The sequence below is a fragment of the Jaculus jaculus genome, chromosome 14, assembly GCF_020740685.1.
Source record: "Jaculus jaculus isolate mJacJac1 chromosome 14, mJacJac1.mat.Y.cur, whole genome shotgun sequence".
Classification (NCBI taxonomy): Eukaryota; Metazoa; Chordata; class Mammalia; order Rodentia; family Dipodidae; genus Jaculus; species Jaculus jaculus.
This window is the reverse complement of record NC_059115.1, coordinates 27,138,407-27,153,983: the sequence shown is the minus strand read 5'-3', so window position 1 is coordinate 27,153,983 and position 15,577 is coordinate 27,138,407.

The following is a 15,577-nucleotide window of genomic DNA, read 5'->3' as shown; positions in this document are numbered from 1 at the left end:
CAGAAATCTTAACCTCCTTGTTGTCAGGATTAAGGGTGTGGGTGAGGCACCACACACCATAAGGGACAGTTAGAGGATCTGGTTGTCATAATTCCTTCTTGTGGAAAATACTCTGAGAGTCTTGAGAGCCACACCTAACACCTTAAACACCTACCCTGAAGTTATATAACATCAAATTATCTGATACATATAATAATACCAAGATAACTAGAAAATCCAATCATTAAATAATCCAGAATGCAAAAATATATACATTATAACACAAGAAACAGAAAAAATCAAGACAATATAAATCCAAGAAAATGTACTAATACATCAGAAATGACATCCAGTGAGAACGAGTTAGAGGAAATGCCTGAGAAAGATTTCAAAAGAATGATTATAAATATGTTCAAAGAAGTCAAAGAAGAAATCAAAGAGGAAATCAAAGGAATCAGAGGAAATCAAAGAAGACACAGACACCAATTTAATGGAATGAAGAAGGCAATACAAGACATAAATAAGGAAATAGAAATAATAAAGAAATTGGGCTGGAGAGATGGCTTAGTGGTTAAGCACTTGCCTGTGAAGCCTAAGGACCCCGGTTCGAGGCTCGGTTCCCCAGGTCCCACGTTAGCCAGATGCACAAGGGGGCGCATGCATCTGGAGTTCGTTTGCAGAGGCTGGAAACTCTGGCGCACCCATTCTCTCTCTCTCCCTCTATCTGTCTTTCTCTCTGTGTCTGTCACTCTCAAATAAATAAATAAATAATTTAAAAAAAAGAAATAATAAAGAAAAACCAGTCAGAATTACTAGCAATGAAGAACAATAAATGAAATAAAAAAACTATGTAGAAAATCTCACCAGTAGAATGGATGAAGGAGAGGACAGAATATCTAAGCTAGAAGACCAGGTGGCAGATCTAATACAGTCCAACAAAGAAAAAGACAAACTTATAGAAAAGTATGAGTGGGAATTTCAAGATATTCGGGACACTATGAAAAGATCAAATATAAGAATTCAGGGCATAGCAGAAGGAGAAGAATCTCACTCCAAAGGCATAGGAGGTGTCCTCAACAAAATCATAGAAGAAAACTTCCCCCAATTTGGGAAAGAAGTGCCAATGCAGATACAGGAAGCCTTTAGAACCCCAGCCAGACAAAACCTGGAAAGAACCTCTTCTTGCCATATTATAATCAAACTACCAAACACACAAACCAATGAAAAAATATTGAAAGCAGTCAGAGAGAAAAATCAAGTTACCTACAAAAGCAAGCCTATCAGGATTACAGCAGATTACTCAACACAAACTTTAAAAGCCAGAAGGTCTCAGAGTGATATATTCCAAGTCCTGAAAGGTAACAACTGTCAACCAAGGTTACTTTATTCTGTAAAACTATCCATTCAAATAGACGGGGAAATAAGGACATTCCACGACAAAAGCAAGCTAAAGGAGTATTTGAAGACAAAACCAGAACATACTTGAAAGAATCCTCCATACTGAAGAAAAAGAAAAGCATACATATAAGGAACTGGGAAAAAAACAAATGATGCTCAAATACTAGTTAGCACAAGAGAGCAAAGGTAAAACTGGAAGAACTACAAAAAATGGCAAAAATGAATACACACTTTTCCATATTATCTCTTAATATCAATGGCCTCAATGCCCCAACCAAAAGGCATAGGTTCACAGCCTGGGATAAAAGTTCTTGTCACCAAGAAACCCACCTTTATACAAAGGATGGACACTATCTTAGGGTGAAAGGTTGGAAAACGGTGTTTCAAGCAAATGGACCTAGAAAACAAGCAGGGGTTGCTATCCTAATATCAGACAGGGTAGACGTCAGTCCAACATTTTTTAAGAAACATAAGGAAGGTCACTATATATATTAAAGGCACCCTCCAACAGGAGGACATTACAATCCTAAACATATATGCACCTAACATGAGAGCCCCCAAATTCATCAAACAAACACTATTAGAACTAAGGTCACAGATAGCACCAAGCACAGTGGTAGTCAATGACTTCAACACCCCACTCTCATCAACTGACAGGTCATCCAGGGAAAAAATAAACAGAGAGGCATCTGGACTAAATGAGGTCATAGAAAGAATATACCTAACAGATATCTTCAGGACATTTCTCCCAAATGCTGCAGAATATACTTTCTTTTCAGCAGCACATGGAACATTCTCTAAAATAGACCATATATTGGGACACAAAGCAAATCTTATCAAATACAGGAAAATTGAAATAATTCCTTGCATTCTGTCTGACCCCAATTGAATCAAACAACAAATCAATAGCAAGAAAGGCTATAGAGCATACACAAAATCATGGAAATTAAACAATACACTACTAAATGATGAATGGGTCAATGAAAAAATCAAGAAGGAAATCAAAAAATTTATAGAGTCAAATGATAATGAGAACACAACATACCAAAATATCTGGGAAACAATGAAGGCAGTCTTAAGACGTAAATTTATAGTTTTAAGCGACTATATTAAGAAATTAGAAAGTTTTCAAGTAAATGACCTAATGCTTCACCTTAAAGCTTTGGAAAAAGAAGAACAAGGCAAACCAAAAATCAGTAGATGGGAAGAAATAATAAAGATTAGCAAAGAAATTAATGAAATAAAAACAACAACAACAACAAAAGAATCAATGAAACAAAAAGTTGATTCTTTGAAAAAATAAACAATATTGATAAAACCTTAGCAAATCTGACCAAAAGAAAGAGAGAAGAGACATAAATTAATAAAATTAGAGATTAAAAAGGAAACATCACAACAGATTCCAGAGAAATTCAAAAAATCATAGGGACGTACTGTAAAAGCATATACTCCACAAAGTATGAAAATGTGAAAGAAATGGATGATTTCCTTGATTTATATGACCTACTTAAATTAAATGAAGATGAGATTAATTATGTAAATAAACCTATTACAAGCATGGTGATCTGAACAGTTATCAAAAATCTCCCATCTAAAAAAAGCCTAGGCCCAGATGGATTCACTGCTGAATTTTCACAGAACTTCAGGGAAGAACTAACAGCATTGCTTAAGGCTTTTCCATAAAATAGAAAAAGAAGGAATCCTACTAAATTCCTTCTATTAAGCCAGCATCACCATGCTACCAAAACCAGGCAAAGATAGAAAAAAAAAAAAAAAAAGATAATTACATACCAATCTCCCTCATGAACATAGATGCAAAAATTCTCAACAAAATATTGGCAAATAGAATACAAGAATATATCAGAAAGATCATTCACCCTGACCAAACAGGCTTTATCCCAGAGATGCAGGGATGGTTCAACATACGCAAATTGATAAATGTAATACATTATATAAATGGGCAGAGGGACAAATATCATATGATCATCTCATTAGATGCAGAGAAAGCATTTGACAATATCCAACATCCCTTCATGATAAAAGTCCCACAGAGACTGGGAATAGAAGGAACATATCTCAATATAATAAAAGTTATTTATGACAAGCATATAGCCAACATATTACTAAATGGGGAAAAACTGGAAGCTTTTCCACTAAAATCAGGAACAAGACAAGGGTGTCCACTGTCCCCGCTTTTATTTCATATAGTACTGGAAGTCTTAGCCATTGCAATAAGGCAAAAGACACGCATAAATGGGATACAAATTGGAAAGGAAGAAATGAAGTTATCATTATTTGTAGATGACATTTTCTATATATAAAGGACCCTAAAGACTCTGCCAGCAAACTGTTAGAGTTGATAAACACCTACAGCAATGTAGCAGGATACAAAATTAATACACAGAAATCAGAAGCATTCTTATATGCTGACAACAAACATACCAAGGATGAAATCACAGAATCACTTCCATTTACAATTGCATCAAAGAAAATAAAGTACCTTGGAATAAAACTAACCAAGGAAGTAAAGGTTCTCTACAATGAAAACTATGAAACACTCAAGCAAGAAATTGCAGAAGACACTAGGAAATGAAAAAATACATCCCTTGTTCCTGGATTGGAAGAATCAATGTTGTGAAAATGGCAATCTTACCAAAAGTAATCTACACATTTAATGCAATCCCCATCAATATTCCAAAGGCATTCTTCATGGAAATAGAAAAAAACAATCCAAAAATTCATTTGGAATCATAAAAAACCTCGAATTTCTAAATAATACTGAGCAACAAAAGTAAATTGGGTGGTATCACCATACCTGATTTTAACCTATACTACAGAGCCATAGTAACAAAAACAGCATGGTACTGACACAAAAGCAGATATGCAGATCAATGGAACAGAATAGAGGACCCAGATATAAGTCCAGGTAGCTATAGCCACCTGATATTTGATAGAAATGCCAAAAAATACTCATTGAAGAAAAGACCACCTCTTCAGCCAATTGTGTTCGGAAAACTGGATATGTATCTGTAGAAGGATGAAAATAGACTTTTCTCTCTCTCCATACACAACAATTAAATCCAAATGGACTAAAGACCTTAACATTAGACCTGAGACTCTGAAATTGCTAGAGGAAATGTAGGGGAAACCCTTCAACATATTGGTCTTGGCAAAGACTTTCTGAATATAAACCCAATTGCTCAGGCAATAAAACCACAGATTAACCACTGTGACCTCATGAAATTACAAAAAATTTCTGCTTCAAAGTACACTATGAATAAAGCAAAGAGGCAACCTACAGAAGGTAATAAAATCTTTGCCAGCTATATACCCAATAGAGGATTAATATCAAGGATATACAAAGAATTCAAAAAGTTAAATAAGAAGTCAAACAAGCCAATTAAAAAAATGGGCTATGGATGCCGGGCGTGGTGGCGCATGCCTTTAATCCCAGCACTTGGGAGGCAGAGGTAAGAGGACCACCATGAGTTCAAGGCCACCTTGAGACTACATAGTTAATTCCAGGTCAGCCTGGACTAGTGTGAGACCTTGCCTCGAAAAAAAACAACAAAAAAAACGGGCTATGGAGCTAAATAGAGTTCTCAACTGAAGAAATACGGATGGTGTATAAGCATCTAAAAAAAATGTTCCACATCCCTAGACATCAGGGAAATGCAGATTAAAACTACATTGAGATTCCATATCACTCCTGTCAGATTGGCCACCATCATGAAAACAAATGATCATAAATGTTGGCGGGGATGCGGAAAGAGAGGAACCCTTCTACACTGCTGGTGGGAATGCAATCTGGTCCAGCCATTGTGGAAATCAATGTGGAGGTTCCTAAAACAGCTAAAAATTGATCTACCATATGACCCAGCTATAGCACCCCTAGGCATATATCCTAAGGACTCACCCTATTTCCTTATAAGTACATGCTCAACCATGTTTATTGATGCTCAATTCATAATAGCTGGGAAATGGAACCAGCCTACATGTCCCTCAACTGATGAGTGGATAATGAAGATGTGGCACATTTATACAATGTAGTTCTACTCAGTGGCACTGAAAATTTTCTAACAATGATGTATGGCTCCTGAATGTTCCATTGTCCAAAACTGGAGGATTCCATATGATTTATTTGCATTCTCTTGGATTTTGATTAGCCCTCTCTCCACCTTTCCTTTACTCAATCTCTTCCCCTGACCTCACTTTGGTCCTTTTCACCCATGTTAATCTATTCTTCTACTTACACATATATAATACCAACCTATTAAGTACCCTCCTTCCTTCCTTTCTCTTCCCTTTATATCTCCTTTTTAACTTGCTGGCTTCTGCTATCGAGTTTTATCCTTCTCACACAGAAGCCCAATCACCTATAGGTAGGATCCACATATGAAGGAGAACATGCGGCCCTTGGCTTTCTGGGCCTGGGCTACCTCACTTAGTATAATCCTTTCCCAATCCATCCATGTTGGAGAATATTCTTCTCTTTTTCAGATAGAGACAGATCCTAAGGTGAAAACCACCCCATCATACCTCCAAAGGGCCCCAGCTGAGTCTAAGAATAATTGGCAAGACAAGTATGGGTGCTGTTTTCTTGGTGAACCTGGTACCAGCACCAGGGTGAAGGAGATCTACACAGAGAACAATCAAATCTTACCAAGCCAATATCCAGACACAGAGACTTCAAGACCTCATCACTGATGCAGACCTAAAATGAACCCAACGTGGCTCAGGGAAATTTTGAGGAAGAGGGGGCAGAAAGAATGTCATAGCCACATGTTGGGTCATGATACACAGAGACATTTCTTCCTACCAATAACTGAGGGCTAACCCCACAATGCATGACCCATATACCCCAACAAGGAGGGCCAAGGGGAAGGGGGAGGACAGGGAGGAGGCTAACAATGGTACCAACTTGACTGTATTCACTGAGTACACATAATTTTTTTAAAAAAGAAAAAATTCAAAGTCAGGCTTTAGTTTGTAAAATGGGGATACTAACTCCAATATCATAGAAATTGTCTTTCATAGATAAAAAAAATATTGTATGTTAGAATATATAGACTATCATATTAAATTTTTCTGGGGTGGTATGTTAAGTACTGGAGGACAGGCCACAGTGTGAAACAGCAAAGGACAGTGACTATGACAACCTTTTAGCATCCATGTAGCTTGACTTTTACACTGGGAAACTATAGCTAATCTTTTGTTAGATGAAATAAATCAGATTTATATGTGGGTCTGTGAGTTTCAGGGAGCAGGATATATCTTTAATCTACAGGATTCAAAGTCTGTGTCAAGAGAATTTATTTAGACTTTTCTAGATTGTCTTGGAAATTGCTATTCTATGTATGAAAACAAGTCCTTCTCAGTTAGGAGAAGGACATCTTTGGGAAGTTGTCTTTGAAAGGATGTAGTCACCAAAATTCACAAGGAACAAAATGTTCACATCCTGAATCAGGATTATCTCACAAAATAAATATCTCTGGCTTCATTGAGACAGAAATTCATTTTGACTCGCTTCTTGTCTTAAGGCTCCCATTCTCTGGAACACATAAGCTTCCTTGTCTGAGTGGGAGAGCTAAGGGACTGGAGAAAAGACAACTCATTAATCTTGTCAATAGCCATTCCATTCCATCTTAGCTTCTATAGACTGAAGTAAAAGATGAGCTTTCCTGCACTGCCCTATTATGTTCCCAGTGTGATTTAAAAGTGGACTTTTCTATTTTCAGCTAACACCACTCTCTTCTTCTGATATTCACAGGACTCATAAATCTCCCTCTTCCTGAATCCTCCCAATGTCTAATCCATTTTTATTCCCATGTAAGAGCCTTGCTTATAATAAAATAAGTTACAGATCTCTCATTCCATGGAACACAGGGAGTTGATTTTAATTTGTCCTCAACTGACAGCTTGCTTCACGACTGTCCCTTTGCCTCTGTCTCATCCTACTCCAGGGTAGACAGTGTCTTGCTCATGCCCCATCACCACTTGTGTGAAGTTAGTGACAGATGCTACCAAAGGCCCTCAGTGTTCCATGCTGCTGAGCTTGGATGGGTAACAAAAGTATATTTTTCTTTGTTAATAATTCTCCAAGCAAATATTGCACATTGACAGAAAGACACAAGTGAAAGAATAGAGATGGTGAAACTAGAGGTTAGGAAGATAAATGTGAATTCTATTTGCAGAACACTGATGGAAGCATCGTAGATGGACACAAACACACATTTCAGATTACTAAGAGACACAACGAGTGATGAGTATTAATTTGGATGACATGAATTTGAGTCTTAAAAATCAGAGGCAAGCTTCAATAGCATGTTTAACTGTTCATTGCATTCAAAGTGACACACTTTGTGCATATAGTCTCCCTTGTCTCACCAAGTAACATTTTGGGCTATAATTTCACCTGCTTTGAAGAAGAAGAGCCCAAGTCCCACATAATTTAATTACCTTGCCCCATTTGTACAAGGTGAATCAAATGTACTGTTCTGTGTGGTGCTGTTACAGGAAAGCCAAGATCGTTCACAGTTAAGTTCACCTTCTCCTGGTTTCTCTAACAGTTTCTCAGCCTTCCTGTTAACATTTCATGACCTTTATTTTGGTCATGTTTTAAAGTGTTTAAATAAATCTTTAGTCAAATAAGTAAAACAAATCATAATTCTTTGGAGAAGGTAAGAAAGAAGAGTGGTAATTCATGATATTATATTAACATGAACCTGTTATTTTTGTAAGCAACTAGTTTATTCAGGGTAAAAAATATTCCATTTGTAAGGAACATAGTTCTTTTGTTCATATATAGAAAAGTCTACAGAAATCTACTATTTAATTTAACCTGCCTACAGTAGTCTTTGATCATTGTCAAAATTCTTTATTTCCTTCAACAAAGCAGAGAAGTTGACACAAAATTACATCACAATTTTAGTCATTTTGAGCAGCAATTTATAAAAACAGACTCATCAACTCCAGGGAAGAGGAAAGAGTGCCATTTAGCTCAGTGAGAAAGACAAGGGCCAGAGACCTTCATGTGTCATTCAAACATTTATAGTTTCTCTGGTTTGTCTCGGGCATTTTTCTATGTGTTTAGGACTTAAGAGTAACTTGGCTCCAGTAAACTTTGCTCCAGCCACAGCATTTCATCCAAGAAATAGCAAACACACAGCACAGAAATGACCTAATTAGCACATTGAAATATTTCATATGTTAGAGAGAAATGAGTTTATTAGAAGAAAGAATAAGCAGCCCTCACAAAGGTAGCAACAGTGCTGGGGTAAAGGGATCTTTAAAACTGTAACATAGTACCCTGGTCAGCCTCCTTGTGAAGATGTTACCTGCCTGAGAGATGTCTTAAAGCTCATATGCACCAACCATACTTGTAGGAAATATTCCAGAGTCCTTCTTTGGGAGGGAAGGAGGAAGAGGCAGATAGAGGCAACAGGTTCACCAGAACCTCTAGGCACTGCACCACCTACTACATCTGCCTTTACATGGGTACCGGGGAATTAAACCTGGGTTCTGCAGTCAAGTGCCTTAACTGATGAGCCATCTGTCCAGCCCCTAAATTGCTCCTTTAAGCCAAGATTAACTTGGGGAGGAGAGGGCAATGAGAAAAATACGTAGGCTTGAGGTATGATCACAAGGGGAAATCCACTTAGTGTGTATCAAGTGGGCAGTGCTGGCTATTCTGGGTGAGCTGCACAGGTATAGAAATGTAAAGTAGTACAATTAGGTGGGAAAGAAATGAACTTTGCTCAAGAGGGAGATCAGACAGTCAGCACTTGAGAAGCACTGCCAAGTCTCAGGTCACAAGCCCTTCAGATCTGCTATAGCAAAGTGCCCCATGGGTTAGAGTGGCCCCAGTGGCACCATTTCAACTTAGTCTCTTCCCTAATGGGCCTGTCTCCAGCACAGACACATTTTGAGGACCTGGCAGTTAAATATTTGATTTAAACTTGGGGTTACAAGAAAAATAATTCAGTCCATGATACCAATTTAAGCACTGACAAATGAGCTGATGCTAAAAGTATTAGAGAAGGTCATAAATCATAGTTCAAGGAGTCAGAAGTTAGCCTAAAATTTCTGGATTGGCAAAGGTGAATTAGTGAGGTCATATGGTTATCCAATTCTCTCTTTAAAGGCCATGGGTGCCATGAAATAGAATTCCAGAATTGTGGAGTGGGACAGGGAAAGAGATGCCTCTGGGAAGGTGCCTTTCACAAGAAAGCCTAGGCATTTTGACAACCTCTTAGTTCCAGATTTTCTCTGAGCTCCAGGCACACAGACCTCCAGACAACCCATTTATCTAAAGTCATCAGGGTGTCCTAGGGCAAAGATTTATAGTTGGTGCAGGAACTAAGAATAGTCACATGCTGGCTTCAGTTAGCAGCCACATTTCCTTTGTACATTTTATTAAAATACGTTCAAGGTGCACATTTCCAATTCTTATGGCAACAAAATGACCCCTTGTTCTCCTTGATATAGCATAAAATGAGCATTCATTATGAATATTCTGGAAAAAAATTACTGGTAACATCTATATGCTTTCCCTTTTACTCATTGGGGTTATTTTCATTACAAAGAATGGAGTTCTGCTGTGCTTCAAATACCACTAGCACAACCTCACAATTTTATTATTTAAAAATTGTGAAAGCCCATGATAGGGAATGACTTCTAAAGGTAGTCACACAAAATACATTTTTAGTTAGATCCCAGAATTAGCTGTTTTGTTTCCTCCTCTTTCTCCTTTGATTTTGTTTTCAAAAAAGGTTCCTGGCTATTTATACTTCCGTGGGAAAAATCATTAGCATTTTGCACTTTTTGATGGCTTTTCTTTTTCCTGGGAAATTATTTTACATCTGAAAGGGCATTACTTCATTATTCTTCAATGAATAATGAGAAAGACTTCAGGAAATCTTTCTTTTTCAGCTCTGCTCCATTCCCAACCTCCCTTATAGTCCACATATGCATAGAATGTAAGACTAGGGGCCAAAAGTTACTGCTGACTTTATAGGAATTATATTCTTGGCCTCAGACTCATAGCATTGCAGAATGACAGCTATTCCTGTCAGCTATAGCTGTAAAAGAAGGTCACTGTCATTGAATCACTAAACCAACAGGGCAACTTTTATGAAAGAATATTCTTCAAGTGGATGCAATTGTTTCTATCAATTAGATTGACACATACAGATTTTAGAAACAGCAACAACAAAACCAGTATAAGAGTCACACTGTCAAAATTAAACAGGGCTATGCATACAAATCTGCTCCCATTGTTAGGAATTCACCACAACACAGTGGATAATGTGAAAAATTCATTGTCCTCATGCTAAAATATTATAAAATGCCCATAAGGCAACTTATTCTTCCTTATGGGAATAGGGGGTCACAGGTATTATATTTACAGAGTGTTTAAAATGGTATGTAAAAATTGTCTTTACATATGTCCCCCCCTGGTGGTGCACTTTGGATAAATCACACCCTTTGGCATTTGCACTGATACAAGAACATACCATGCGGCACAAATCACCTCATTTCCATAAAACAGCCTTTTAAAATTAGGAAATGTATAATTCATTTGGAGTGGCTGTTACTGCTTTGGGGAGGGATTTGGACTTGTATTTAAATGCAAATAGCATCATTATTTTCCTCTCAGTTACACATAGGGAGTCACAAAATGTACAAACTCCCAGCTAATACCATTATTTTTAGCTATGATTTCCAAATTATAATACAAATCACACAAAAAAAATTGTTTGGCCCATTAGAATTTTCACATCTTCAATTTTACCCACCACACTCCTTAAAAGAGCTCTCCATTTTACACATGAGGAACTGGAAGCCTAAGATAAGTGACTTCTCTGGAAGTGAACTAGAGAAGTCTTGAATTTTGAGTTGGAGATGATGAGCGCACATACAAATGGAAAGTACAGCAATGGTGCTAAGAAAGTTGGGCAAAGGATGAACAAAAGGAAAAATAGAAGGACAATTGTAGAAAGGCAATTGTCTAGACAACAAGGACCATGCAAATATCAGACAGGGATGCCTTCCTCCACCTACTCCTGGTGCCAGGCCCAGCTGTCTAATAGAAGTTCACAGCTCCTATCAACTGTTCCTTTCCATTCACCTGTACTGCTGAGTATCATCAGTCTGAGTAGATAGTCTATCTGGTGCTCACCTCAGTAGTAACCTATCTCAAAGTCCTCTCTGGAAACACAGGCTCATGTTTTAGGCATTAATGCTACACTCCACAAAGAAGCTTTGTTTTTGCTGCCTGGCTCTTTGCCTATCCTGGGAAGCTCTTTTATTCTTGCCTCAATTCCTCACTAGCTCTCTTCTTCCTCTGGTCAATTCCCACTCATTCTTCAACTCTCCCCAAATACAAGAATCCTCTGGGAAAGATTTCCTAAGAGTCTTCTACCAGTAACTATTCTAGACAATTCCTCTACTTTCTCAGCCCTATTCTTCATTGAGAGCTTTACTCCATGGTTCACATGTCAGTGGCACAGCAGCCCTCCTCACAGGGCTGGAACTGGAATCAAGTTCTGTACTTCATCTATGAACCTCTCATGGGTGTCACAGAAAGCAATGTAGAAAAGATTTTGTATGTTTTTGAATTTCAATTCTGTTCATATCCCTGTGTAATTTTTATACAACTACTTAGTATATCTGAAAAAAGAATGAACTGAGGGGTACACAAACTGGCAAAGATAATATGACCACAGTGCAAGATTTCCACAGCAAATAGCAGGTACTGTGATTAGCAGTGCTAACATTAAGTTAATAGATGTATTCTTTGATAGTGGAGCATCCTGCCACAACTTTGCTTATCTAGCCTTTGGACAGCAATGCAGAAGTCAAGTAAACTCCCTTTCTACAAAAATATCTCCTAGTTGGGCATGGTGATGCAAGCCTTTAATCCCAGTATTTGGGAGGAGGATCACTGTGAGTTCAAGACCCACCTGCAACTACAGAATTCTAGGTCAGCCTAAGCTAGAGCGAGAACCTACCTTGGAAAAACAAAATAAGCATACACACACATACACACACCAGCCCCAATCATGCCATTCTACCTACCCTATCAATCACAGTAGATAGATTCATACAGCCACCCAGGAAAGTTTCTTTCAGCAACTTTAAGTCATTCCCAATTTTAACAGTTTCACTAGGGTGTCTGTGAAAAATGGCTACAATACTTTTCTCAGAGCCTGGATTTCATCCTTGAACCATACTTTTTCTTTACCTCATTTTTGCACTGATCAAAGGAGGAGGTTGAAATACAAGAATTCCAGTTTCATTACAACCCAAACTTCAGATTCTTGAAACACAAATGGGTTTCACCAGGGACTAAATTAGAAATACATAGCAGTGGAAACTAAATTTTTTTCTGGTAAGAAGGAGCACTGAGCACAGAGACTTGTTAGAACAACAAACTCCCTTCTAAACCTTCTTTCCTCACCTGTCTCACAGTGGGAAGGAGGCAGTAGACACCCATGTCAGGAGGCATACTCGTTGTCAAAGTCACTTTTGAAAATTTCCTGCACTATGAGACTCTCTCCTGTAGAAAGTACAAAGAGCAGTACCACTCACAGCACTAGTATTAATCCCACGGAGGACATTCCAGCACTATTTAAATAATCCCTATAGGGGTTGCAGAGATGGCTTAGCTGTTAAGGCCTGCAAAGCCTAACCACCTGGGTTTGATTCTCCAGATGCACAACATGGCACAAACATTTGAAGTTCATTTGTAGTGGCTGGAGGCCCTGGCATGCCCCATTCCCTCTGTCTTGCTTCTCTCTCTCTCTGCTTACAAATAAATAAAAATATTTTCAAAACATAATCCCTATAAATTACTCCAGCTTTAGCTTTTTATGAAAGTCTTATTGGAATAATAAGTACATGAATAAAATTTGTGTTTTGAAGAACCTACTGTTGTGCTGCATCCTAACTTTTGTGATGTAAGATAGCACTCTAATTATCCTTAAAATTCTGTGTTTGGCCTATGTCAAAAACAATGAACATCTCTTTTTCTAAGCACTTACCAAGTGAAGAGAGAAGGAAGCTGACTACTGGCTGGCTCTTTTGTCCAACCCAGCCAGAGCCAGCTGGAGGCAGAGCTGCCTGCACCAGTCTCCATGGGCCCTTAGTTGGTTATGTGAGGCCAGACTCTGCTTCCCTCCTTGGTATAAAACACACTTAGAGCACAACCAAGACAATCTCACTCAGCTGCATCTGACCAGGAGCTCCTCTGAACAAAGACCAGCATCCCTGAGGAGTCCCAGAACTGTGGTGATGATAGGGAGCATCTTGAAGACCCTTCCCAGATGCTGATGATGCTATAATGACTGACTTCAGTGAGTTTCTAGCTCCCAGGTCTGTGATTTCTAGAACACCAATCCCCTCAGGGCACACCAATATTGCCTCAGGGCTCTATTGTTTCTAACAAATGACAGGTCTCTGTTGAGGACTTGGAAAGCCAGAGGTGCTTGCTATCAGCAGGGACTAAATCCCCACCCCTGCAATTGCCAGGAACTCAACACTTCAATCTAACACAAGTTGCTTCACTGGACAGACATGCACATTCCTCCAACCCATAATAAGCCTTGTATGTGGGAGCACTAATCTCATTATCAATGAAGGCTGGGTTTCACCTGGCCTAGGAGGCAAGGCAGCTCAAGCTAGAGAACTGACAAAAAGGATTTCTTTTATTTTTCTTTTTTTTTTGTTGTTGAGGCAGGGTCTCACAATGGCCCAGGCTGGATCTGAATTCAGCAGCAATCCCCCTACCTCAGCCTCTGCACTACTGGGATTATCAGCATAAGCCACCATGCTTAGTTAACAGAAGGTTCGCTAAGAGAAATTTTTTGGTTTATTTTCTTGAAAGACCTACACACAGACTTCATCTGACTGATTTTTGGTGCTAACATTACAAACAGTAACCTGAGTGGAGGAAGAAAGGACCTGTGATTTCTGTTATGTTTTGTTGTTGAGGTTTGATATTTCTATTTTTAATGTCTATTAACTTTCTTTCTTTATATCTTTCTTCTTCCTTTCTCAGATTTTTTTTAAACTTTAGGCTTATTTTTTGTGCTTTTCCAGTTCCTTTATTCTTTATTTTTAATACTGATACTTGCCCCGGCCACCAGGGAGTTGAACAAGGACTCGAGGAGAAGCCAACCTGAATGGGGGGAGGCAAACAGACACAAGAAGGAGACCAAGCTAGGTATTTGTCAAGGTCTTGAAGTTTATTTTTACACATAGGCTTTATAGGGCTGTAGGGGGAAGGAGTCATATTCAGGCCAGAGATCACATGGTTACTGGCGAAATGCAATTTATTTGTTTCTTCATCAATTACCGGCAGCACCAGGAGAGGCTATCACCCAGGCGTAATGGCTCATTCATTTCTGGTAATATATCATTAGATGAGGAAATAGAAACTTAACTTGCTATATGGTGGTTTCTGTCAACATGGCCGAGGTTTGGTTCATAGCTCCCAACAGATACTGTTGATTTTTTTGTTTATGGATGTTCATGCTCTAGTAGTCTAACAGCATATTGGTATTAATATCTAAAATGTTACATATTAATTGTTAAGATAACCAAAGGAAACACCCTAGTAACTTAAAAGGTTACCATACAGCTGAACAAACTCAGAGCAAATCTGTGACTCAATACTGGACCTACCCCCTTAAGACCTATAGAAACACATTTCTGAGTGAAACTAAAAGATTTTACACAAGAAAAAGAATTTTTAAAACCAAAGTTGGGGAAAGGAAAAGCAGGGGAGGGCATCTCCACAAATTCCCAAGACAGAACAATGAAACATAAAATGTAAGGGACAACAGATCATTACAACACACTCCCAAGCTCTCAACTCCCCCAAAATGGGAGCAGAAAATGAGAGAGTTGAAATATCCAAGAAAAAATTTAGAGCTCTACTTCTAAAAATGATTAATGGCCATGTAGACAGCTCAAATAAGCAAATGAATGACCTGAAAATATGTATTATAGGACTTGACAAGACAGTATCCAAAGTGAATAAGTAAATTGGAGGAAAAAGTCATAAATATGATGTAAAATTCAGCAAGTCAATTGAAATTCTGAAAAAGAATCTAACAGAAAATATGGAAATGAAGTCAATGATCAATCAAATAAAAAACATTTGATTAGGATTAGGAGGAAGATAGCATTCTCTAGC